The sequence below is a fragment of the Rhinoraja longicauda genome, chromosome 6, assembly GCF_053455715.1.
Source record: "Rhinoraja longicauda isolate Sanriku21f chromosome 6, sRhiLon1.1, whole genome shotgun sequence".
NCBI classification, from domain to species: Eukaryota; Metazoa; Chordata; class Chondrichthyes; order Rajiformes; family Arhynchobatidae; genus Rhinoraja; species Rhinoraja longicauda.
The window spans coordinates 43745130-43769097 of record NC_135958.1 but is presented as its reverse complement, the minus strand read 5'-3'; the positions used below and the strand labels follow the sequence as shown (position 1 = coordinate 43769097).

General features: G+C 47.3%; 2 protein-coding genes across 9 annotated transcripts in view; one reads left to right on the top strand and one right to left on the bottom strand.

The window, feature by feature from the left end:
- cbfa2t3 (CBFA2/RUNX1 partner transcriptional co-repressor 3) overlaps nt 1–22879 on the bottom strand; it is a 116429-nt gene extending 93550 nt beyond the window's left edge. For 6 of the 8 annotated variants that reach the window (XM_078400903.1, XM_078400901.1, XM_078400899.1 and 3 more), the window contains exons 1-2: nt 8483–8636; nt 5415–5514 (exon numbers count right to left, since the gene is read on the bottom strand). The gene's annotated coding sequence lies outside the window, so the exon portion shown is untranslated. Of the gene's footprint in view, nt 1–5414; nt 5515–8482; nt 8637–22630 lie in introns of those variants that run through there. The other 2 variants (XM_078400906.1, XM_078400904.1) reach the window with 2 other exon arrangements.
- A 438-nt stretch (nt 22880–23317) lies between these two features.
- acsf3 (acyl-CoA synthetase family member 3) overlaps nt 23318–23968 on the top strand; it is a 39571-nt gene continuing 38920 nt past the window's right edge. Inside the window, 1 exon segment of the mRNA XM_078401801.1 lies at nt 23318–23439. The gene's annotated coding sequence lies outside the window, so the exon portion shown is untranslated.

Here is a 23968-nt window from a genome sequence, read left to right as displayed (position 1 = left end):
CAAAATGATTGTAGTAAAAGCACAGATGCTCTGCAAAATGGTTAACTAATTTATGCTTTGTGTCTCCAAAAGTCATAACATCATCGAGTGATACAGCATGGAAACAGGCCTTTTGGCCCAACTCACCCATACTGACCAAGATGTCTATCTGAGCCTGATCCATTTGCTTGTGTTTGGCTCATTTCCCTCTAAATCTTTCCTATCCATTTACTCTCTATGTTCAGTAAGCCACATTGAAAGCACCAAATACAATAGAGGAGGTTGAAGGTGCATGTTCCCTTCACTACTGCCAATGAGGCCTAATTTTAACCAGGGAACCTCATTTGACTTGGGCAGCCGGCATGAACACTATTTCTCAGTTTCAACTAGTGTTCCTTTCCTGCAATTCACCTAGGTTGTCTCTCCCTTTGTTCACCTTTGCCATTCCACCCCCCTCAGCCTCCCCAACTTGGTTACATCTGCCCATCTTATTGAAACATATAAGATAATTAGGGGATTGGACACATTAGAGGCAGGAAACATGTTCCCAATGTTGGGGGAGTCCAGAACAAGGAGCCACAGTTTAAGAATAAGGGGTAGGCCATTTAGAACAGAGATGAGGAAGAACTTTTTCAGTCAGAGAGTGGTGAAGGTGTGGAATTCTCTGCCTCAGAAGGCAGTGGAGGCCAGTTCGTTGGATGCTTTCAAGAGAGAGTTGGATAGAGCTCTTAAGGATAGCGGAGTGAGGGGGTATGGGGAGAAGGCAGGAACGGGGGACTGATTCAAGATTGAGAGTGATCAGCCATGATCGCATTGAATGGCGGTGCTGGCTCGAAGGGCTGAATGGCCTACTCCTGCACCTATTGTCTATTGTCTATTATCACCCACAGTTGGATTCTTATCCACCTGGGTTTCTTCTTCCTTTGCCCACCCTTTCTATTTCCATCGTCGCTCCTTCCTCCACCCACTCTCTTAAAGTGGTTCCAGCTGACCACCATTTTCCCTCATCTGTTTGCAATAGTATGGTTGCTCTACACATTGTCGTTCTTGCACTATCATGGTCTAGTTTAGTTTAGAACAACTAACAATTTATTGTATATTTATTGTTCTGTTTAATGAGAGGTAAACAGAGGGATATGGTCCTTGACAGACAGATGGGAGTAGTTTAGATTGGCATGACGGTTGACACAGACTGCACGGGCCAAAGGGCCTGTAAGTGTGCTGTATTGTTCTATTACAGCACTGTATGAATTCAATGTCATCTACAGGAAGACTTGCTGAGGCTCCAATTGTTCATTCTTAATTTACATACCTACAGCAACCACTGAGGCAGCTGAACAAAATCTCTCACTCTAAACATTTTACCATTTGACTGGCATCCTTGATATTGATTTGTGCTGGCAGCCTCAAACTTCTGTTGAGCAATGGCTTTTGACTTAACAGCTATGGGAACCTGTCTGCTGAATGATCAGTGCTGGAGCCCACCACATGAGGGTGCTGCTGAACACTATGGCACAAGCCTTTATTCACATTAAATGCCAGCCCCAAATCAGAGAGAAGTCAGCAGACTTTATAATATCAGGACAGAGTGCACAGGGAAGATAGAGTTTAGAAGCTATCTTCATCCATACTCCACAGTCCTGACGCAGGGTATTGATCTGATTCGTCATTTATCCCTCTGCCGCCACAGATGCTGCTGATTTGCTGAATTGTTGCTTTTTTTTGCAACAAACGATGAACACCCGAGTAATCTGGCTCAGCCAAAAATATGCCAGATTAAGTTATGATCTGAAATTCACCGACATGGCAATGGTAAAAACCAGATCAATACCTTTAAAAACTGGAACTGGAAACACATGTGGGGGTGAATAATTTGAAGGGTTACGATATAAGGGCAGGACTGACACCACCTGTCCTCATCAACGAAGCAGAGATGGTTGACATCTTAAAGAACATCCATATTACCAGCAACCATGTCCCTTTATACTGAAGCAGTGATCAAGAAAGGACAATGTATTTAGTTTCTTAGGCTTCTGAGAAGATTCTCTCAAAATTCTACAGATGTGCTATAGAACAGGATGCTTCTCAACCTGGTATGGCAATTGCTGAGCTCTCAACTGCCTGAATCTGTAGAGTAGTGAACACAATCCTTTCCATCACATTTCCTTCCATACAATCTATCTTTCGGTTCGCTGCATGAAGAAAGCTGGAAGAAGCACCAACTATGCCTGCCACCCTAGCCATTCTTATTTCGGTCTTGTACATTCTGGGAGAAAATTCAGGAGCTTGAAAGCACTTACTCCACTCATTCATTTATTCCATTACTGTACTTGAATATCTTTTTACACTATTTCAGATTCCTTTGTTGAATATCTACCACAGGAGACAGTGGATGCAGATACAATTACAATGTTTATAAGGCATTTGGACAGGTACTTAGATAGTAAGTCACAGAGGGCCTAATGCAGGCAAATTGGATTAGCGTAGGTACACATCATGGTCAGCATGAATGGGGTAGGCCATAAGGGCCGGTTTCTGTGCTATACGTCTCCTGCTGCACCTACGCTACTTTCAGTGACTGATGAATATCCTTTTGACATCAATATTTAAGAAGTCTTTTGCATTGTCTATAGTTTGCACATTGTATTCTATATGCCACATCGATGCTCAGTCAGCTTATGTATATGCCTTTGAAGCCTCATCAAATCCTCATCACTGTTTACAGTCTTACTTAGTCCTGCAAACTTAGGAATGTTAGAGACATCAGAGACATCATCGATATAGATTTTGAACAAGTGGAGCCCAAGCAACCTTGTGTGGCAGTCTGCCAACCTGAGGTGCTATTTCTATTGTTTTCTACATTCGACATTTTCCAACCTCATTCACCAACCTAAAACACATGTACACTTAATATTTGGCTCACTGTACCTCTCTGGAGTGGTTATTCAATTTACTTGTTGGCCACTTAATTGTAAATCAGCGTCTAGAATCCCATACCCACCAGTTTGGGAATGGATGGCATGCTTCCTCCCTTCCTTTGGTGAAAGGTTATTGGTGAACTGGCTGGATAGAAACATAGAAAATAGGTGCAGGAGTAGGCCATTCGGCCCTTCGAGCCTGCACCGCCATTCAATATGATCATGGCTGATCATCCAACTCAGTATCCCGCACCTGCCTTCTCTCCATACCCCCTGATCCCTTTAGCCACAAGGGCCACATCTAACTCCCTCTTAAATATAGCCAATGAACTGGCCTCAACTACCTTCTGTGGCAGAGAATTCCACAGATTCACCACTCTCTGTGTGAAAAAAAACTTTCTCATCTCGGTCCTAAAAGACTTCCCCCTTATCCTTAAACTGTGACCCCTTGTTCTGGACTTCCCCAACATCGGGAACAATCTTCCTGCATCTAGCCTGTCCAACCCCTTAAGAATTTTGTAAGTTTCTATAAGATCCCCCCTCAATCTTCTAAATTCCAGCGAGTACAAGCCGAGTCTATCCAGTCTTTCTTCATATGAAAGTCCTGCCATCCCAGGAATCAATCTGGTGAACCTTCTCTGTACTCCCTCTATGGCAAGAATGTCTTTCCTCAGATTAGGAGACCAAACCTGTACGCAATACTCCAGGAAAGCAGATGTGGTCTCACCAATGCCCTGTACAACTGCAGCAGAACCTCCCTGCTCCTATACTCAAATCCCCTCGCTATGAATGCCAACATACCATTCGCTTTCTTCACTGCCTGCTGCACCTGCAAAGATATGGTCAAGATCACAGAATATCTCTGGAGAAAGGAACAGAGTTTGTCTTTCAAGTCCACAATCATTCTTCAGGACTGGGTGGAACTCAGCAGAATCTGAAAAAAGAAATGGATAGACAATATTTTCGGTCGCGATCCTTCAGAAACATTGTCTATCCATTTCCCTCCGCAGATACCCACAAGTTCATCCAGCAGTTTTTTTTTTCTTGAAATTCCAGCATCTCCAATCCTCAGAACCGTCCAGAAAGATCTTTCACCTGAAACATGACTCATTTCCCAAAGGTGCTGCATGAGCTACTGAGTATTGCCTGCAATAAAAATAGGAAAGGTTGGAAAACCTCAGGTCACATGGCATCTTTGGGAAGTGAAACATTGATGTTTCAGATTGAAGATGTTTTATTACAAGCCGCTGATCTGAAACACCCTTTCTCACACCACGTGCTTCCTAACTTGCTGAGTACTTGCCCTCTTATCCTTCCTAATTTTCCTTTTAATTTCAGCCTTCATTTTCCTTACTCAAGGTTACCCAGGTTCCTTTCTTTTGCCTGTGAACTACTAGTGAATAACTTCAACAATCAACATAAGGGATGAGATCATTGATGAGTTCCCTGAACCTTCCCTTGGGCCAGAAAAACAAAGCTGCTACACGGAGGCAGCTGATGCAGGCTCTCATTGTGGACACAGGTACGTACGTACGTGTTATCTCTAAATGATTCTGGAGTCTTCAATACATAATATCTATTTGAAGATTTGATAGAGGTCCCTAGCTGGATTTATTGCTTGTTCCTCAAGGGCAAGTTGTTTCTCTGGCTAATGAGGACTCTGCTAACACTTTATGCACTTTCTAGTATTCAATTTGTCGTATTTAATTATATATTTTTAGTAAAACTCACCCACACACTGTAGTTGAAGTCTGGACTTTGATAGTATTCCAGTATTCAAAATGTAGAAATATAACCACTGATTGGAACAGCTATTTCTGTCTATGTAACTTTTAGCAGTAAAATAATCCAAAGCACTCCATGAGAACATTAAACTAGTTGCAGCCACCAGGATAATAAGCCAAATAATCAAGAGCTTGTTGCAAGGAGCATCTTAAAGGATAAGAATCAGATGAAGAGACAGAGCTCCAAAACAGAAATCTAGAACTTGGGGCTACAGCATATGACTGCATTGCTGTTGAGTGAGATGCTCAGGGGACCAGTATTGGAATAGAATGAAGGCTTGTACGGCAGGATGAGATGGAGTTAGGGTACCAGACCCCAGATAAGAGCCAACCCACAACGGGAGTGATGAGAAATTTAAAATTAAGGCATGGCATATCCAATGTAGTCATGTTCACACAGATAAACAAAGTATTAAATTAATATACAGAGAGGAAAGCTTGATTTTACAGCCAGTCTCAATAGAATTGTAGGTATAAAGGTAACAGACACAAATAAGCATTTAAACGTTAAACTGCAGCAGTGGCAAACCTGAACAGTGCTACAGAAGTGAAAATAGTTACAGTCAAAAAGATGGATCGTTCTGGGAAAAATAACAGTAACAGGAATTGCAGGCAGAAACTACTTGCTTAAGAACAAATAAATAGGAATGGAGGCAGTTCGACCAACTTATTAACAATAGAAATGCTTTGGAGTCAATTACAAATTGGTTGAAAACTACTAGAAATACATTACCTATATCTCAAGCAAGGATATCATGAGATGATCTTGATCAGAGCTGCTTTGGTACTACGTGAAGGCAGAAACCTGATTGGAGAGATTCAAACATTCAATTCTGGAAAAAGAGAGACATGGATTAATAAGGCAACTGAAGATGGAAATCAGGAAAGCAATCCATAAAGGCAGAAAATTCAAGGATTGTTTTATGAGAAAATTCCCCCAAGAGTGTTAACTAAATGAGAGCAAGCACGGTGGTATAAGAACAGGTGAGAAGCAGCAAAAAATGAAGAGCTAAAACGCAGAAGCTATAAATCTGAAATAAAACAGAAAATGCTGGAAACATTCAGCATGTCGGGCAAGTAATGTGCAAAGAGAACATTTAATGCTTCTAGTTGACATTTATTCAGAGTCTGACCCCCCATTTCACAAGTCCTCAATTTGAAATACGAACTTTGTTCCTCCTTCCACAGATGCTTGCGACCATAATGGAACCTTGCTGTTTCCATAATGGTGCTGGCACAGGGTGAGTTGTAATGCTCTTATTCCCCCCAAACATAACCTTTGACCTTCCCCCTCCTGTTTTCAATTCCTCCCCAAGCTTCTCACCCCATCTTCCTCTCTGCTACCTCACCCCTCCTTTTCCATAGTCCCCGCCTTTCTTCCCAGTTCCCCATTCCTCGAGCTCACAAGCCACCTACCCCTTCCTCTTCTGCCACCTCCTCCCCTACCCTCACAACTAAACACTACTCCATCTCTTTCACATTTATTCCCTTTTATTCTGAATCCCCACTTCCTCCTCTCTAAATTGATCACCCCTCTCCTTCTCCCCTCAGTTTAGTTTAGGTTATTGTCAGGTGTAGTGGAAAGCTTTTGATGCGTGCTAACCAGTCAGCAGAAAGACAAAACAAGATTATAATTGAATCATTTACAGTGTATAGATGCAGGATAAGGAAATAATGTTTAGTGCAAGGTAAAACCAGCAAAGTCCAATCAAAGACAGTCCGAGGGTCACCAAAGACTCCACTGCTCTCTGGTGGTAGTAGCATGCTTCAGTTGCCTGATAACAGCTGGAAAGAAACCATCCCTGAATCTAGAGGTGTGCGTTTTCACACTGCTATACCTTTTTCCTGATGGGAGAGGGGAGAAGAGGGAGTGGTCAGGGTGCAACTCGTCCATGATTATGCTGGCCTAGAAACGAGGTTGGTTTGGGTGCTGCTTCCCCACTTTCCTGCTCCCATCGCTCCCTCTCCCCTTAAACCCTCCTCCGGATCATCCCCCTCCCCGCCTCCGACTCCCCAACACCCCTTCCTCCCTACACTCTCCCCCCCTTCCTCCCCAATCTCTCCCCCCCCTCCTCCCCATCTCCGCTTCTTCCTCCCCTCTGTCACCCCTCCCCTCTCCTCCCCACTCTCTCTCCCCTTCGTCCCCACTCTCACCCACCCCCCTCCACTCTCTCTCCCCCTCCCCCATTCTGTCTCCCCCTGCCCCACTCCCTCTCCCCCCCATTCTCTCTCCCCCTCCCCCACTCTCTCCCCCCCTCCCTCTCCCCCTCCCCCACTCTCTCTCCCCCTCCCCCACTCTCTCCCCCTTCCACCCCACTCTCCCCCTCCCCCCCACTCTCTCTCCCCCTCCACCCCACTCTCTCTCCCCCTCCCCCCACTCTCTTTCCCTCTCTCCCCCCACTCTCTTTCCCTCTCTCCCCCCCCCCTTTCCCACTCCAATATACATTAATGACTTGGATGAAGGGATTAAAAGTACCATTAGCAAATTTGCAGATGATACAAAGCTGAGTGGTAGTGTGAACTGTGAAGAAGATGCTATGAGGTTGCAGGGTGACTTGGACAGGTGGTGTGAGTGGGCGGATGCATGGCAGATGCAGTTTAATGTGGATAAGTGTGAGGTTATCCACTTTGGTGGTAAGAATAGGAAGGTAGAGTATTATCTGGATGGTGTCAAGTTAGGAACAGGGGACGTACAACGAGATCTGGGTGTCCTAGTGCATCAGTCACTGAAAGGAAGCATGCAGGTACAGCAGGCAGTGAAGAAAGCCAATGGAATGTTGGCCTTCATAACAAGAGGAGTTGAGTATAGGAGCAAAGAGGTCCTTCTGCAGTTGTACAGGGCCCTAGTGAGACCGCACCTGGAGTACTGTGTGCAGTTTTGGTCTCCAAATTTGAGGAAGGATATTCTTGCTATTGAGGGTGTGCAGCGTAGGTTTACTAGGTTAATTCCCGGAATGGCGGGACTATCATATGTTGAAAGACTGGAGCGACTAGGCTTGTATACACTGGAATTTAGAAGGATGAGAGGAGATCTTAACGAAACGTATAAGATTATTAAGGGGTTGGACATGTTAGAGGCAGGAAACATGTTCCCAATGTTGGGGGAGTCCAGAACAAGGGGCCACTGTTTAAGAATAAGGGGTAGGTCATTTAGAACTGAGATGAGGAAAACCTTTTCAGTCAGAGAGTTGTGAATCTGTGGAATTCCCTGCCTCAGAAGGCAGTAGAGGCCAATTCTCTGAATGCATTCAAGAGAGAGCTGGATAGAGCTCTTAATGATAGCGGAGTCAGGGGGTATGGGGAGAAGGCAGGAACGGGGTACTGATTGAGAATGATCAGCCATGATCACATTGAATGGCGGTGCTGGCTCGAAGGGCCGAATGGCCTCCTCCTGCACCTATTGTCTATTGTCACCCCTCTCTCTCCCCCCCCACTCCCTTTCCCCCTCCCCCCCACTCTCTCCCCCTCCCCCCACACTCTCTCCCCCTCCCCCCCCTCTCTCCCCTCCCCTCTCCTCTCCCCCCTCCCCCCTCTCCCCCCCCCCTCCCATCCCTCTCTCCCCCCTTCTCTCCCCCCCTCCCCTCTCCCCCCCTCCCCCCTCTCCCCCCCCCTCCCATCCCTCTCTCCCCCCTTCTCTCCCCCCTCCCCTCCCTCTCCCCCCTCTCCCCCCCCTCTCTCTCCCCCCTCTCTCTCCCCCCTCTCTCTCCCCCCTCTCTCTCCCCCCTCTCTCTCCCCCCTCTCTCTCCCCCCTCTCTCTCCCCCCTCCCCCCCCTTCTATCTCGTCCTTTCCCTGGCTCTCACCGCTGTGTTCTCGACTTCGCGCTGGGAGCTGCCGATTCCTCATCGTCCCGGGAGCCGGTCAGAGGACGTCAGTGGCGCTCGAGCGGCGCCGAGAGGCCACCGACCGGGAGCGGCGCCGCCGAGCGGACAACCGCCGGCAGGAGGCGGGAACCGGTGGCTCGCGAACCGCTGGCCAATGGGAGCGCGCTGGGCCGGCGCTGACCAATGGGAACGCTCTGGGCCAGCGCTGGCCAATGGGAGCGCGCTGGGCCGGCGCTGGCCAATGGAAGCGCACCAGGCCGTCGCTGGCCAATGGGTGCGGGCTGGCACTGGGCAATTGGCGACGGAGCCATCTGTCAGCCGCTCCAATGAGATCCGCCGTCCTGCAGTCTTCCGACCAATCGCAACGCTCGTATCACTGGAGCCAATCCGCGCTCGCGCAGCCTGGCGCGGGGACCAATGGCAGCCCAGCGTTATCCATGGCCCCGAACCCGACCCCCCCCCCCCCCTCCACAGCCCAGTGCTGGTCTGACTCCCGACTCACAGCCCAGTGCTAGTCTGATCCCGACTCACAGCCCAGTGCTAGTCTGATCCCGACTCACAGCCCAGTGCTAGTCTGACCCCCGACCCACAGCCCAGTGCTAGTCTGACCCCGACCTCCCCTCACAGCCCAGTGCGAGTCTGACCCCCGACCCACAGCCCAGTGCGAGTCTGACCCCGACCCACAGCCCAGTGCTAGTCTGACCCCCGACCCACAGCCCAGTGCTAGTATGACCCCAACCCACAGCCCAGTGCTGGTCTGACCCCCGACCCACAGCCCAGTGCTAGTCTGACCCCAGCCCACAGCTAGTCTGACCCCCGACCCACAGCCCAGTGCTAGTCTGACCCCGACCCACAGCCCAGTGCTACTCTGACCCCGACCCACAGCCCAATGCTAGTCTGACCCCCTTACCCCGACCCACAGCCCAGTGCTAGTCTGACCCCGACCCACAGCCCAGTGCTAGTCTGACCCCCTTACCCCGACCCACAGCCCAGTGCTAGTCCGACCCCGACCCACAGCCCAGTGCTAGTCTGACCCCGACCCACAGCCCAATTTCCGGTGGGCCTCACTATGGCACTGGATAGACTTCTTTACATTGGCGAAATCAAACGCAGGCTCGGCGATCGCTTCGCTTAACACCTTCGCTCAGTCCGCCTTAACCAACCTGATCTCCCGGTGGCTGAGCACTTCAACTCCCCTTCCTACTCCCAGTCTGACCTTTCTGTCATGGGCTTCCTCCAGTGCCATAGTGAGTCCCACCGGAAATTGGAGGAACAGTACCTCATATTTCACCTGGGCAGCTTGCAGCCCAGCGGTATGAACATTGACTTCTCCAACTTTAGATAGTTCCTCTGTCCCTCTCTTCCCCTCCCCCTTCCCAGATCTCCCACTATCTTCATGTCTCCACCTATATCCTTCCTTTGTCCCGTCCCCTGACATCAGTCTGAAGAAGGGTCTCGACCCGAAACGTCACCCATTCCTTCTCTCCTGTGATGCTGAGGAGAGTTGAGATGCTGAGGAGAGCATCTCTCCTGAGATGCTGAGGAGAGTAACCTGCCGAGTTACTCCAGCATTTTGTGAATAAATACCTTCGATTTGTACCAGCATCTGCAGTTATTTTCTTACATCTAGGGTTCCCTACTTCTGTTGGCCTTGCCCTTCACTCTTAACAGGAACATACAGACTTTAAACTCTATCTCATCATCTCCCTTATTTCACAGTTCGTTTCATATCCGTTCCTATATAACCAAATTCTCCCCTCACCCCTGTACTCTTTAACATGCCTCCAATCTAATCCACCCTTCACTCACACATTTATATCACACTATCTGATCCTATGCAATCTATCTCAACTTTTTCTTCCCTCCCTGAGAGGAATAGATGACCGTTTGATACCATCATCATGGTAGAGGATCAAAATCAAGAGGGCGTAGTTTAAGGAGAGAGGAAGGAGTTTTAAAGAGGATTGCAAGTGTTTTTTACGCAGTGATTGATGTCTGGAAAGTGATACGTGAAGGTGGTGGAATCAGATACAATCACTATGAGACATTTAGATAGACACATGGGCGTAAAGAAGGATACAGGCGTAGTGCGGCTTATGGGATGCATGTAGATAGGAAAGGGTTCAATGGATATATTGGGCTGATGGGCTATTTCTAGTCTATCCACGCAATGTAATCCCACTTTGCCCACACAAGTATGAGGCTTCCAATGTCACCTCACTGCCCTCAATTACGCTATGATGGGATAATGAAGCTTTTCTTCCAAGTTCTCTGAAACCCATACAAGTTCTTCCCAGGAGTCATGGCTCTTCACACCCCATTGATGAGTAATGTTGATCCCTCTTTGTTAAGTGAGATTGGAATCTGCTCCCTCCACCCATCCAGGACCCCACAGATCCTAGCGCACAGAGGTGTTTTCAGTGTGAATTGATGCATTTAAACCGAGACTCCAGCTGAAGAGGCTGATGCGTTAGGCATTTCACCCCCTGAAGCCAGGCTCACCACTGCCTGTGAATCACTGAAGCAAGTGCAGGAGCTCATTACTCATTCAAATCAGAATGCAGGAGCTCATTACATATTCAAATCAGAGAGTGTGATGAAGGAGGCATCATGAAAGCACATTCCCTGCAGTAAGCTGGCCACGGGATGGGTGTGAAACTTTAAATGCAGCAAGGCACCAGGAGACAACATACCGTGACACAACAGATGCCTTGTCGTATAAGAAAATAACTGCAGATGCTGGTACAAATCGATTTATTCACAAAATGCTGGAGTAACTCAGCAGGTCAGGCAGCATCTCGGGAGAGAAGGAATGGGTGACGTTTCGGGTCGAGACCCTTGTCACTGGCAATCATTTCCTGATGACATGCCCTTCAGTTCCACAATTTTAGAATCCTTTTAGATTGAAAACAACAGTTCAATGACAGCAAACGTGCCTCTCCCTAGCTTATCATCTACCTTCCACAGAGCAGGGCACCAGTCACACACAACCTCATTGTGCAAATCCTTGTCCAAGACAACCCCGTTACCTTCCCTGAGTTTCCTAGTCTTCATGTCTTTCCTTGTGGTAAAAACAGAGGAGAAATATTCATTGAGGACCTCGCCTATCTGCTGTGGCTCTACAGATAGGTATCCAATTTGATCTTTGAGGGGTCCAATTCTCTCTCTAGTTACTCCTTTTCTTTTTATATATATATATATAATCTCTTTGGATTCTCTTTGACCCAGTTCCCCGAGCAACTTGGCAGGTTTGGAGATGAAGGTGTTAAGCGTTGAGCTAGTCAATGAACAACAGTGTGACATAGCATTCTTCATGTCCACATGGCCCAGTGGAGAGCCAGTAAAAGCACATCTCCTATTGATCTATTGCAGTGGTAGGCAAACTGTAGTGATCCTTGCTAAGATAAGAGTTGACATAATTCATAGCCAACCTCACAAAGCACTTCATCATCATGAAGTTTCCAGAATTTTGTTATTTGAGATTTCCATTGACTAATGTTGCACATCGCATAGTTTCAGATTGTTTTCTATCTCTCCTCGTTTCCAGTTCACCTCCACTTACATCTTTGCAGACAGATCAATTGCAATAATCAAGTCCTCATTGCCACCTCTCAGCCCCATCACCACCACCACTTGCTTTCCTCAGATTCTCTTGGTCTCCAGCTCATCAAGGCATTTGCTTTATTCTGTAGAAACAAGGAACTGCAGATGCTGGTTTACAAACAAAGACACAAACTGCTGGAGTAACTCAGCAGGTCATGCAGCATGGATCAGTGACGTTTTGGGTCGTAACCCTTCTTCAAACTGATTGGGGGGGGGGGCAAGACGAAGCCTGGCAGGTCTGAACATATGGTATGAACATTGAATTATTTAATTTTAGCTAACTACAAACCCCCTCTCTCCCCTGTGCTGGACGCTTCACAACTCTTCAATCCTTTTGTCTCACAACTGTCTTTTCATCTCTGGCCTTTGCCCAACTATTTACATATCAAATCCCACCCTCATCTGCATCCACCTGCCAAGCTTTGTCCTGCCCCCTGCCTTTACCCCACAATCAGTTAGAAGAAGGGTGATTTAGACAGGTTGTGTGAGTGGGCGGATGCATGGCAGATGCAGTTTAATGTGGATAAGTGTGAGATTTGGTAGTAAGAATAAGAAGGCAGATTATTATCTGAATGGTGTCAAGTTAGGAAAAGGGATCTTGGTGTCCTAGTGCATCAGTCACTGAAAGGAAGCATGCAGGTACAGCAGGCAGTGAAGAAAGCCAATGGAATGTTGGCCTTCATAACGAGAGGAGTTGAGTATAGGAGCAAAGAAGTCCATCTGTAGTTGTATAGTGCCCTAGTGAGACCACACCTGGAGTACTGTGTGCAGTTTTGGTCTCCAAATTTGAGGAAGGATATTCTTGCTATTGAAGGCGTGCAGCGTAGGTTTACTAGGTGAATTCCCGGAATGGCGGGACTGTCGTATGTTGAAAGACTGGAGTGGCTAGGCTTGTATACACTGGAATTTAGAAGGATGAGAGGGGATTTCACCGAAACATATAAGATTATTAAGGGATTGGACACGTTAGAGGCAGGAAACGTGTTCCCAATGTTGGGGGAGTCCAGAACCAGGGGCCACAGTTTAAGAATAAGGGGTAGGCCATTTAGAACAGAGATGAGGAAAAACTTTTTCAGTCAGAGAGTTGTGAATCTGTCGAATTCACTGCCTCAGAAGGCAGTGGAGGCCAAGTCTCTGAATGCATTCAAGAGAGAACTAGATAGAGCTGCGGGAAAAGACGGCAGGGGAAGAGAAATTACATTCTGGCCTTCCATCACAGTGAGGAGGTGACTGGAGGAGACTCACTGTGATGGATGTTTCTTTTTTTTTTTTTGTGTTGTTTTGTGGTTGTGTAATTGCTTATTTTATTGCTCTTACTGTTGGACTGTGGGTGACGAAATCTCGTCCAAAAGACTTGTTTTTCAGATGACAATAAAGGTAATTCTGATTCTGATTAAGGATAGTGGAGTCAGGGGGTATGGGGAGAAGGCAGGAATGGGGTACTGATTGAGAATGATCAGCCATGATCACATTGAATAGTGGTGCTGGCTCGAAGGGCCGAATGGCCTACTCCTGCACCTATTGTCTATTGTCCATTGACCCGAAACGTCATCTATTCATATTCTCCAAAGATGCTGCCTGAGCCCCGCTGAGTCACTCCAGCAGTTTTTTTTAAATTTGCAGGCAGAGGAGATTAGTTTAATTTGGTATCATGTTCGACATGAACATTGTGGGCCGAATAGAGCCAGTTCTTGTGCTGCACTGTTCTATGTAATGCCCCTGCCACTTCCCTCCTACTGAAAGCTTGTTTGCTTTTAGACTTTTCCCAATTCCAATGAAAGCCATCAACCCTAGACATTAAGTTTTTCTCTCTGTAGATGCTGCCTGACCTGCTGAATATTTCCGGGATTTTCTGTGTTTTATTTAAGATTCTAGTGGGATCTACATGTGCCTTCAGTTTTGCACTGTGATCGATTCTTGATACTTTGTCATATAGCCGTGCTACTTCATCCACAAATATCTTGGCAAATAGGAAAGTTTGAATAAAATGAAATTAAACATCATTATTGGTACATCTCAGTGGATTCAGCAGCATTCTGATGAAGGGACCTGAACCGTCAATTCTGTCTTTCCACAGAGACTGCCTGACTTGCTGAGTTGTTTCCAGCATTGTCTATGTTTTATCTCAGTGGAGATAGATGACAAATACTCATGGATGCTGCTCGACCTGCTGGGTATTTCCAGTCTTTCTCACGGTCACCCCCTATCGATCTGTTTCCCTCTCTTCCTCAGCCCCCCTTTGTTTCCTTATCACTAGGGTTCTTACTGTTTCTATATAATTCTAACTCTGTTCTCTCTCTTTATTGCCTCTACCACTGTTTAATTCCTTATTTCTCTGTCCTTCACTGTCTCTTGCCGCCTCTTTGCCCATTTTGCCAATCTCTCTGCACTCTCCCTCTCAGTCTCTTGCTGCCTCTTTGCTTGCTTTGCCTTTCTCTCTGCACTACCTCACTGTCTCTTGCCACCTCTTTGCCCATCTCTCTACACTCTCCCTCTCACTGTCTCTTGCTGCCTCTTTGCCCGTTTTGCCATTCTCTCTGCACTCTCCCTCTCAGTCTCTTGCCACATCTTTGCCCGTTTTGCCATTTCTCTGCACTCTCCCTCTCCCCTGCATCCAGGTTTCTGCAGCATCGGAATGCCAGCCACACATTCTCAGTAATTAGTGGACTTCCCAGCAGGAGACTGAACGCTCGGCTCCAATTACATCCCCATTAGTTCCCATCCATCGCCTCTGACAGGTATGAACTAAACCTTCAAGGAAATCTCCAGCAGTGATCAGCTGACGTCTTCTGATTAATAGCTTTTGAATGCAGTTAATTATCCTGGAAGTATGAAAGAGCATGAGCTGAAGAATTGCCGAGGCAGAATATTCTAGTAGAGAGGTGTTAGTTAACCCCTCCAGATCTGGTCTGAGCTGAAAGAAGTACACCTCCCACACCACAGTGAACAAGGGCCGCAGTGACAATGGGCAGGTGGACTCTGAGGCAGAGAGATCCAAGTACAGTGATATGCAAAGACATCCTGGCAGAGAGACTGATAAACAAGAATGGACAGAAACTGAGAGACAGGGATAGAGACATTGCAACATAAAGACAGGGACAGAGACACTGAGATTAAACACAGGGACAGGGACAGAGACACTGGGACCCATGGACAGGGACAGAGACAGTAAGACACAGAGACATGATCAGAGACAGTGGGACACAGAGACAGGATCAGAGACAGTGGGACACAGAGACAGGATCAGAGACAGTGGTACACAGAGACAGGATCAGAGACAGTGGGACACAGAGACAGGATCAGAGACAGTGCGACACAGAGACAGGATCAGAGACACTGGGACACAGAGACAGGGGCAGTGACACTGGGACCCAGAGACAGGATCAGAGACACTGGGACACAAAGGCAGAGCCACTGGGGCACAGAGATACTGGGGCACAAAGATAGAGAGACCGGGACACATGAAGATGGAGAAAGATTTGAAGAGAGACATAATGAAGTTAAATTATAATTAGATAGGTAAATCACACTTCCCCCATGGGGAATCTATGATTTCATTACATTCATTCAAACTCGAAAGCTCCCCGATAAAACATAGCAGTGACACAAACAACAGCAGCTCTGTTCTATCCAATGATAAGGAGTGAAACAAAGAAACAGACTGCTGGAGGAACTCAGCAGGTCAGGCAGCATCAGTGAGGGAAGTGGACAGACGATGTTTTGGGGTGGGACCCTTCTTCAAGCTGATGTAAAGTCCAAGACCAAACGTCGCCTGTCCATTTCCTCCCCACAGATGCTGCCTGACCCACTGTTCCTCCAACACTTTGCTTTTTTGCTCAAGGTTCCAGCGTCTGCAGCCTCCTGTGTCAATAAGGAGGGAAGGCCAACAGAGGGCGCCAGAGCAAAATGAGAGACTTTCAACATGTAAAGACCAAACATCTATATACTAAAACTCGTTTGTTTGTTTGTTTGTTTGTTTGTTCCTGAACTACAGCCAAAACGGTACACGATAGTGCAACAATTGTAGGCCCACCTTACTCACCCTCCCTTTGGTGCTAATGAAAGAAGTTTCATTGAAATCGGTGTTATATTTTTTCAAGTTATTCACATTTTAAAGTTTAAATCTATTTCCTAGAGAGGGCAGGGGAGGGAGGGAAGGGAGCGAGGGGGGAGGTGGGAGAATAAGGGGGGTTGAGAGGGATGGAGTGGGGGGAGGGGAAGAGGGGAGGGGAGGTGGAGGGGGGAGGGGTGGTGGAGGGGGGAGGGGTGGGGGAGGGGAGGAGGATGGAGAGGGAGGGAGAGGGGAGGAGGGGGAGATGGAGGGGAGGGGGAGAGGAGAGGGTGCTGCACCAATGCAGGAGAGGTTTGGGCCCAATGGGTCCATTTGGTCTAGTTGATTACTATTTGTGTAGAATCCTCCAAAATCCTCGTCAAATTTTTATTGTTATATATACAAGTACGATGAGGTACAGGTACAATAAAAAAAACTTGCGCAGCGTCACAGGCATATAGATTGTACAACACACAAAGACATAAACTATAATTACATTTACGAAGATGGCAAAAAGAAAAAACACTGTCCAGAAAAACAAAACATTAGTGCAAAACCATAATTAGTAAACAAGTCCACAGTAGTGCGAGGCGTTACGTTGCTGAGGTAGGATTAGAATTGGGCATGTCGGTTCAAGAACCTGATGGTTGTAGGAAAGCAGCTGTTCCTGAACCTGGTGGTGTGGAACTTCAGGCTTCTGTACCTCCTGCCCGATGGTAGCAGTGAGATGAGGGCACGGCCCGGATGGTGGGGAAAACAGATACTGTTTTCTTGAAGCTGTGTCTGGTGTAGATGCTTTTGATAGTGGGGGGGAGGGCTTGTTCTTGTGCATCCTGTTCTATGTTAAAGGAAGCGCAGACAACAGTTTTACTCTTTCCAGTATTTTGTTGAAGGACATTGTTATTTATGCCTGAAGACCAGCTGTGGGTAATCTATGTAATAAATCAGAGTGAGGAAAGATAGAGAGATGGTGTTGAGATGGAATGAATGCTGCAGGGTACACTTGGTAACCCATGTCTTGTTTCTGGATGATGTTACTGAGGGGCTGCATGTGGATTGAGAAAGGATGTCTCAAGAGTGGATCGTTGAGACAACTGAGCAAGACCTTTCCGAATCCCTATTTGAATGAATGAATGAACTCAGATTGTGTTGAGCAGTCCTAGACCACTCACGAGCTGACAGTCTGACTGCGAAAATATATTCAAGTATGCTAATATCTTCATAATTGCCCCTTGCAGCTGTTAAACAAGAGCAACCATGACAGGCTACAATTACTTCTTGCAATTATTTTGTGTTATCTTACATTATATATTAAATCCATATCCTATTTTCCGGCGCATTTATTGCCATTTCAAATAATGTCAATGGATGTAGTTTAAATATGTAAAGTCATTCATATTCCTGCACTGTCCACACTCTGCAATTAGTGTCAGACATTTCTACGCTCACTCTCATCTCAAACGAACTGAACTGCTTCCCAGCATGGTTGCTCTGATCTCACTGAGACATGAAAGGAATCACACATCTCACTTCCCCGGGCCCTGCTGGTTATTTTCCCTAAATTCTGGTTCAGTATCAAAATGTATTTAGCAAAGAGCAGCACAGTGGTGCAACAGTAGAGCTGCTGCCTTACAGCGTCAGAAACCCGGGTGCAATCATGACCACGTGTACTGTCTGTGTGAAGGTTTCTACATTCTCCCTGTGACCATGTGGGTTTTTTCCGGTTTCCTCCCACATTCCAAAGACATGCAGGTTTAAAGGTTAATTAATTGGTTTCTATAAATTGCCCCTAGAGTGTAGAATGGAACTAGTATATGGTTGATCGATGGTCGGCGTGGACTCGATGAGACGAAGGGCTTGTTTCCATGTTGTATCTCTAAACTAAGGCTCATGAGTGCTCTAAGAAGGTGAATTTAATAGTACATTGAATCGTACAGAATAGAAACAGACCCTTTGGCCCACAATGTATGTGCCAAACATTATGCCAAGATGAACTAATCTCCACTGCCTGCATATGATCCATATTCTCCCATTCCCAGCATATCCATGTGCCTATCTAAAGGCTTCATCTTATCTCCCTACCCAACCACCTCCGGCAGTAGTACAGGCACCCGCGACTCTCCATGTAAAAAAAACCTGTCCCACATCTCCTTTAAACTTTGGCCCTCTCACCTTAAAGCTGTGCTCTCTAATCTTTAAAGCTGTGCTCTCTACTCTGACAGTTCCATCCTGGCAACACAGTGCTGAGGAATAGGGCAGTGCACACTGTTGGAGGTACAGGCTCCAGTGTTACCCACAATTCTGTTGGGCCTTCAATGTCCACTCCCAAAGGGATCATCACAGGATCCACAGGAATCATTCCTCAGGAAGAGCCTCCAACTCCAAACAGTTAGTCTACTGTAGCATGCATCTCTTCAACAAATCCCTGTTTTTTGTATTCAGTATTAGCCTTGAATCAGTGATATCTCTCATGTCCATCTCAAAGATTTTATGGATAAAGAATCATTCCAATTCTTTCTTAGGCCTCCTCGGTCATGGCTGCCCATGGGTGATGCATCCTAGTTGGCTGCTTGCTCCACACCTCGGCTAGAGCAGCGTCGCTTGTGGCTGAAGAGACCAATGCGGGAGTGACAGTGTCTGTCGCAAAGGTCACATTTGTGTGTGGTCTCTGGTCTGTTGAAGTTGCTGCGCTCCTTTCTGCGTGCCCGCTTGTCTGCCGCTGCGTTCATCAGTTTCTCTTCCCCCGTTTTGAGATGTTGGTTCAGGGTACCTCTCCACCTCGTATGGTCAGCTGCAAGGCTCTCCCAGGACTCCACATCGATGTCGAGCGCCTTCAAATCTCTCTTGCCGACATCCTTGTAACGTAGCTGGGGGCGGCCGATGGTTCTCCTCCCAGATGTTAGCTCTCCATAGAGGATGTCTTTGGGAATACGGCCATCCTCCATGCGGTGGACATGGCCCAGCCATCGCAGCCTGCGCTGCCTGAGTAGAGTGTACATACTCGGAAGGCCAGTGCGAGACAGAATCTCCCAGGATATACCCAGGATATGGCAGATGCTTCTAAGGTGGAAGGTGTTGAGTCTTCTCTCCAGTCTGGCATATGTAGTCCATGCCTCACTGTTGTACAGCAGCGTGCTGTTGACACAAGCATTGTAGACTGCTATCTTTGTCTTCACTGTCAGCTTTGGATTGGTCCACACTCGAGTTGTGAGGCGAGCGAGAGTTGTAGCTGCCTTCCCGATCCTCTTGTCAATCTCTGTGTCCAAGGAGAGGTTGTCGGTGATGGTGGAGCCGAGGTACGTGAACTGATGGACGGCATCGAGTTCGTAGTTGTCGATGGTGATGACAGGCGGTATCCTGTCCCAGGACGTTCGTCTTCTTCAGGCTGATGGTCAGCCTGAAGTCCTTGCAAGCCCGATAGAAGCGGTCCATCACTGACTGTAGTTCCTGCTGGATGTGGGACACAACTGCTGTGTCATCGGCGAACAACATGTCTCTGATGAGAGCTTCACGTACGTTTGTCTTGGCTCGGAGGCGGGTGAAGTTGAAGAGCCTGCCGTCTGATCTAGTACGCAGGTAGATCCCCTCTGTTGCGGTGCTGAAGGCATGTTTCAGGAGCAGAGCGAAGAAAATCCCAAAGAGTGTGGGAGTGAGGACTCAGCCTTGTTTGACGCCACTGCGGATGTCGAAGGGCTCCGAGAAGCAGCCATTGAACTGCACTGTCCCCTTCGTGTTGATGTGGAAGGATTCTGTCATGCTCTGCAGTTTTGGTGGGCAGCCGATCTTTGGGAAAGTCTTGAATAGGCCATCTCTGCTGACGAAGTCAAAGGCCTTGGTGAGGTCAATGAAAGCAATATACAGGGGCATCCCCTGTTCTCTGCACTTCTCCTGGAGCTGGCGAAGGGAGAGGACCATGTCTACTGTTGACCTTCCAGCTCGGAAACTGCACTGTGACTCTGGGTGGATACGTTCTGCCAGCTTCTGCAGGCGGATCAAGATGACCCGAGCAAAGACCTTGCTGACGATGTTGAGGAGGGAGATGCCTCTGTAGTTGTTGCAGTCACTTCTCTCGCCCTTGTTCTTGTAGAGGGTAATGATCGTGGCATCCCTCATGTCCTGCCATACAGCTCATTCTTGCCAGCACTGGCAGAGGAAGCAGTAAGGTAGTCTTGCAGTGCTTGATCAGGTCAGGGGAATCCCGTCGCTGCCTGGGGCCTTGCCCGAGGCCAGGCTGTCATTCCAATTACTCGAGTACAAAATCCAGGCATCGTGGCCCTGTGGTCAGTCCCGAGAGGGAACCGCATTACTGAAGGTGCAATGGGGAAGAGAGCAGTTGTCCTCCTACACCTGGTCTACACATTGGAGCTGGCTAAGTATAATTATCGATAGCAGTGACAGACACAAAAAGCTGGAGTAACTCAGGCAGCATCTCTGGAGAGAAGGAATGGGTGACTTTTCAGGTCGAGACCTTTCTTCAGACTGGTTAGGGATAAGGGAAATGAGAGATATAGATGGTGATGTGGAGAGATAAAGAACAATGAATGAAAGATATGAAAAAAGGTAACAATGATAAAGGAAACAGGCCATTGTTAACTGTTTGTAGGATGAAAACGAGAAGCTAGTGCGACTTGGGTGGGGGAGGGATAGAGAGAGAGGGAATGCCAGAGCTACCTGAAATGAGAGAAATATTCATACCATTGGGCTGTAAGCTGTCCAAGCAAAATATGAGAAGCTGTTCCTCCAATTTGCGTTTAGCCTCACTCTGACAATGGAGGAGACCGAGGACAGAAAGGTCCGTGTAGGAATGGGAAGGAAGAATGAAAGTGTCCAACAACCAGGAGATCAGGTAGGTTCATTTTCTATGTTCACGCAGGCCGAGCGAAGGTGTTCCACGAACCGATCGCCCAGTCTGCGTTTGGTCTCGCCGACGTATAAGAGTCCACATCTTGAACAATGGATACAGTAGATGAGGTTGGAGGAGGTGCAAGTGCACCTCTGCCTAACCTGAAAGCACCTTCGGGGTCCCTGGACAGAGTCGAGGGAGGATGTATAGGGACAGGTGTTGTCCCAGTGGCCCATATTCCTCCAAACCATTCCTATCTATGTACCCATCGGAGTGTCTTTTAAGTAATTGTAGTTACATCCACCACTTCCTTTGGAAGCTCATTCTATGTGTGTGAAAAAGTTGTCCCTCTGGTCCCTTTTAAATATTTCCTCTCGTAATCTATGCCCTCTAGTTTTAAACCCTCCTATCTTGGAGAAAAGACTGCATCTGTTCATCTTATCAATGCACTCATGATTTTAAGTACCTCTATAAGGTCACTCCTCAGCCTCCTTTGCTTCAGGGCAAAAGGTCCTAAACTGTCCAGTCTCTTTTTGCAAGTCAAACCTTCCAGAACTAGTAAGATCCTTGTAGATCTTATTGCACTGTTTTCAGCTTAATGGCATTCTTTCCACAGCAAAAATACCAGAACTCCAAATATATCCTTATCAATTTCTTGCATAATTGCAATATGACGTGCCAATCCTTGTTCGCAATACCCTGATGAATGAAAGTAAGCGTGCCAAATGCCTTCTTCCTCACCCTGTATAGCTGTGCCACTGCTTTCATGGAACCATATTCCTGCACCTCCATGTTTCTCTGTTCTACACCACTCTCCAGGGCCCGACAATTTACTGTGCAAGACAGGTCCTGGCAACAATTCTTGATAATGGCATTTTGGTAATAAGAATAAAGGTATAGAAAGGAGGTGAGGAGGTACTTCTTTAGTCAGAGGGTAGTTAATCTGTGGAACTCATTGCCACAGAGGGCTATGGAAGCCAAGTCAGTGGATATTTTTAAGGCAGTGATAGACAGATTCTTGATTAGAACAGGTGTCAAGGGTTATGGGGAGAAGGCAGGAAAATGGGATTAGGAGGCAGAGATCAGCCATGATTGCATGGTGGTGTAGAATTGATGAGCCGAATAGCCTAATTCTACTCCTACAACTTGTGAATTCACATTTATCTATGTTCTGTTCTATGTTGTTCTAACTGAATCTATCTGCCATTCCTTGGCACATTGGCCCAGTTGATCAAGATCCTACGATACAATATGATAAAACTTTTTTCATCCCCGGAGGGAAATTGGTCTTCCAACAGTCACAACATGCAAGGTACACGAAAACCTGAAATTAAAAGTGAAAACAAAAAGAAAAAGACAAGCGACTGTTAGCTGGCTGCCAATGCACACAGCGCCTGAACAAGAACGAATGAATGAATGAACAAACAAACAAATGTTCCTGTTTTACAACAATTCTTGTTGTAATCATAACCTTCTATATTATTCACTTAATCCCATCCACAAATGTACTAATCTGGACACCTACTTTCACATCTAAATCGTTAACATAAATAACACAACAGTGGACCCAGCACCGATCCCACTTGTTACAGGCTTCCAGTCTGGAAAACAACGTTCGACCATCGCCTACCTTCAAGCCAATGTTGTCGCCAATTGGCAAGCTTGTACTGGGTCCCATGCGATCTAAACCTTCCCGGCCACGCTACAGCGTTTAAACCTTAATCCATGTAGACCACATCTATTGCACTGGCCTATCAATCGTCTTGGTCATCTCTTTTTTTAAAAAATCAATCAGATTCGTGAGACCGGATTGCCCATGCACAAATCAATACGGACTAATCATAACGAGTCGTCTCGTTTTTCTCGTGTGTCGATCGCGCCTCTCAGAATCTCTGAATTTAGTAGGGGGAGAGAGGGGGGGGGAGTTTGGCGGGGAGGCGGGTTTACCAGCGCCGGTCTACCGCTGTCATGGAGGTTGAACGGTACCAGCGCAGCGCAGCGCAGCGACCTGGATCTGTGCCGCTCTGGTGGGTCACACCCGTCACAGTGCAGGGGCCCGGTGCTCGCCGCGCTGCTCTACTCTGTAAGCAGCTCCGCGAAAACCCACAAGGTCTGTGGGATTAAACTTTAGCGGCCGGACGGACGCCAGGACCTGCATTCAGGCGCAAACGCCCGCGGGGCCCACAGCCCGCCACAAGCCCGGCCGTTACCTGGGCAACCAATGGTCCGTGGCAATCCGCCTCCCCCGGCCGGCCCGGCCCTCGCACTCCCACTGTTGTTCCATCCGGACACTGGGCGCCGGCTCCACTTCCGGTCCGGCTGAGATGAAGTCAATGGAAACTGGGAGATAGAGGGTGGATGAGTGCGGTTCACTCTAATCCTCCTGAGCTCCCACTGCCTCCTCGGGTTGCGCTGTGTTTAAGACAAAGCGCATTTCAGGTTAGAGCTTGTGAGGCGCCCATGAATCCTTCAAATGAACAGGGACCAACTTCCTCCAATCTGAACATACTTGGACAAATAGATTCAAACTCCTTATCATCCACTAACCACATTTAAAGTATTATGTGAAGTTCTGGTCGTCCTGTTACAGGAACGACGTGGAGAGTTTCGAGAGGGTGAAGAGGGTTACCACAATGCTGCCTGGAATAGAGCTCTAAATTGGAATGATTTCTCTCGAGTGCGGAAGTTGAGGGGAGACCCGATAGACGTATATAACAGTATGTGTGGCATAGTTAGGGTAGACAGTCAAAATCTTTTTCAGGGTGGAAATGCCAAGATTACAGGGCATAGCATTAAGAAGAGATTGCAATGTTTAAAGGAGATGTGTAGGCAAATTTATTTACTCAGAGTGGTGGATGTCTGGAACGCGCTGCCAGGGATGCTGGTGGAGGCATTTAAAATAGTGGTGTTTAAGTAGCATTTTAGATAGGGACGTAGATATGCAGGGAATTAGAACATATGTAGAAGA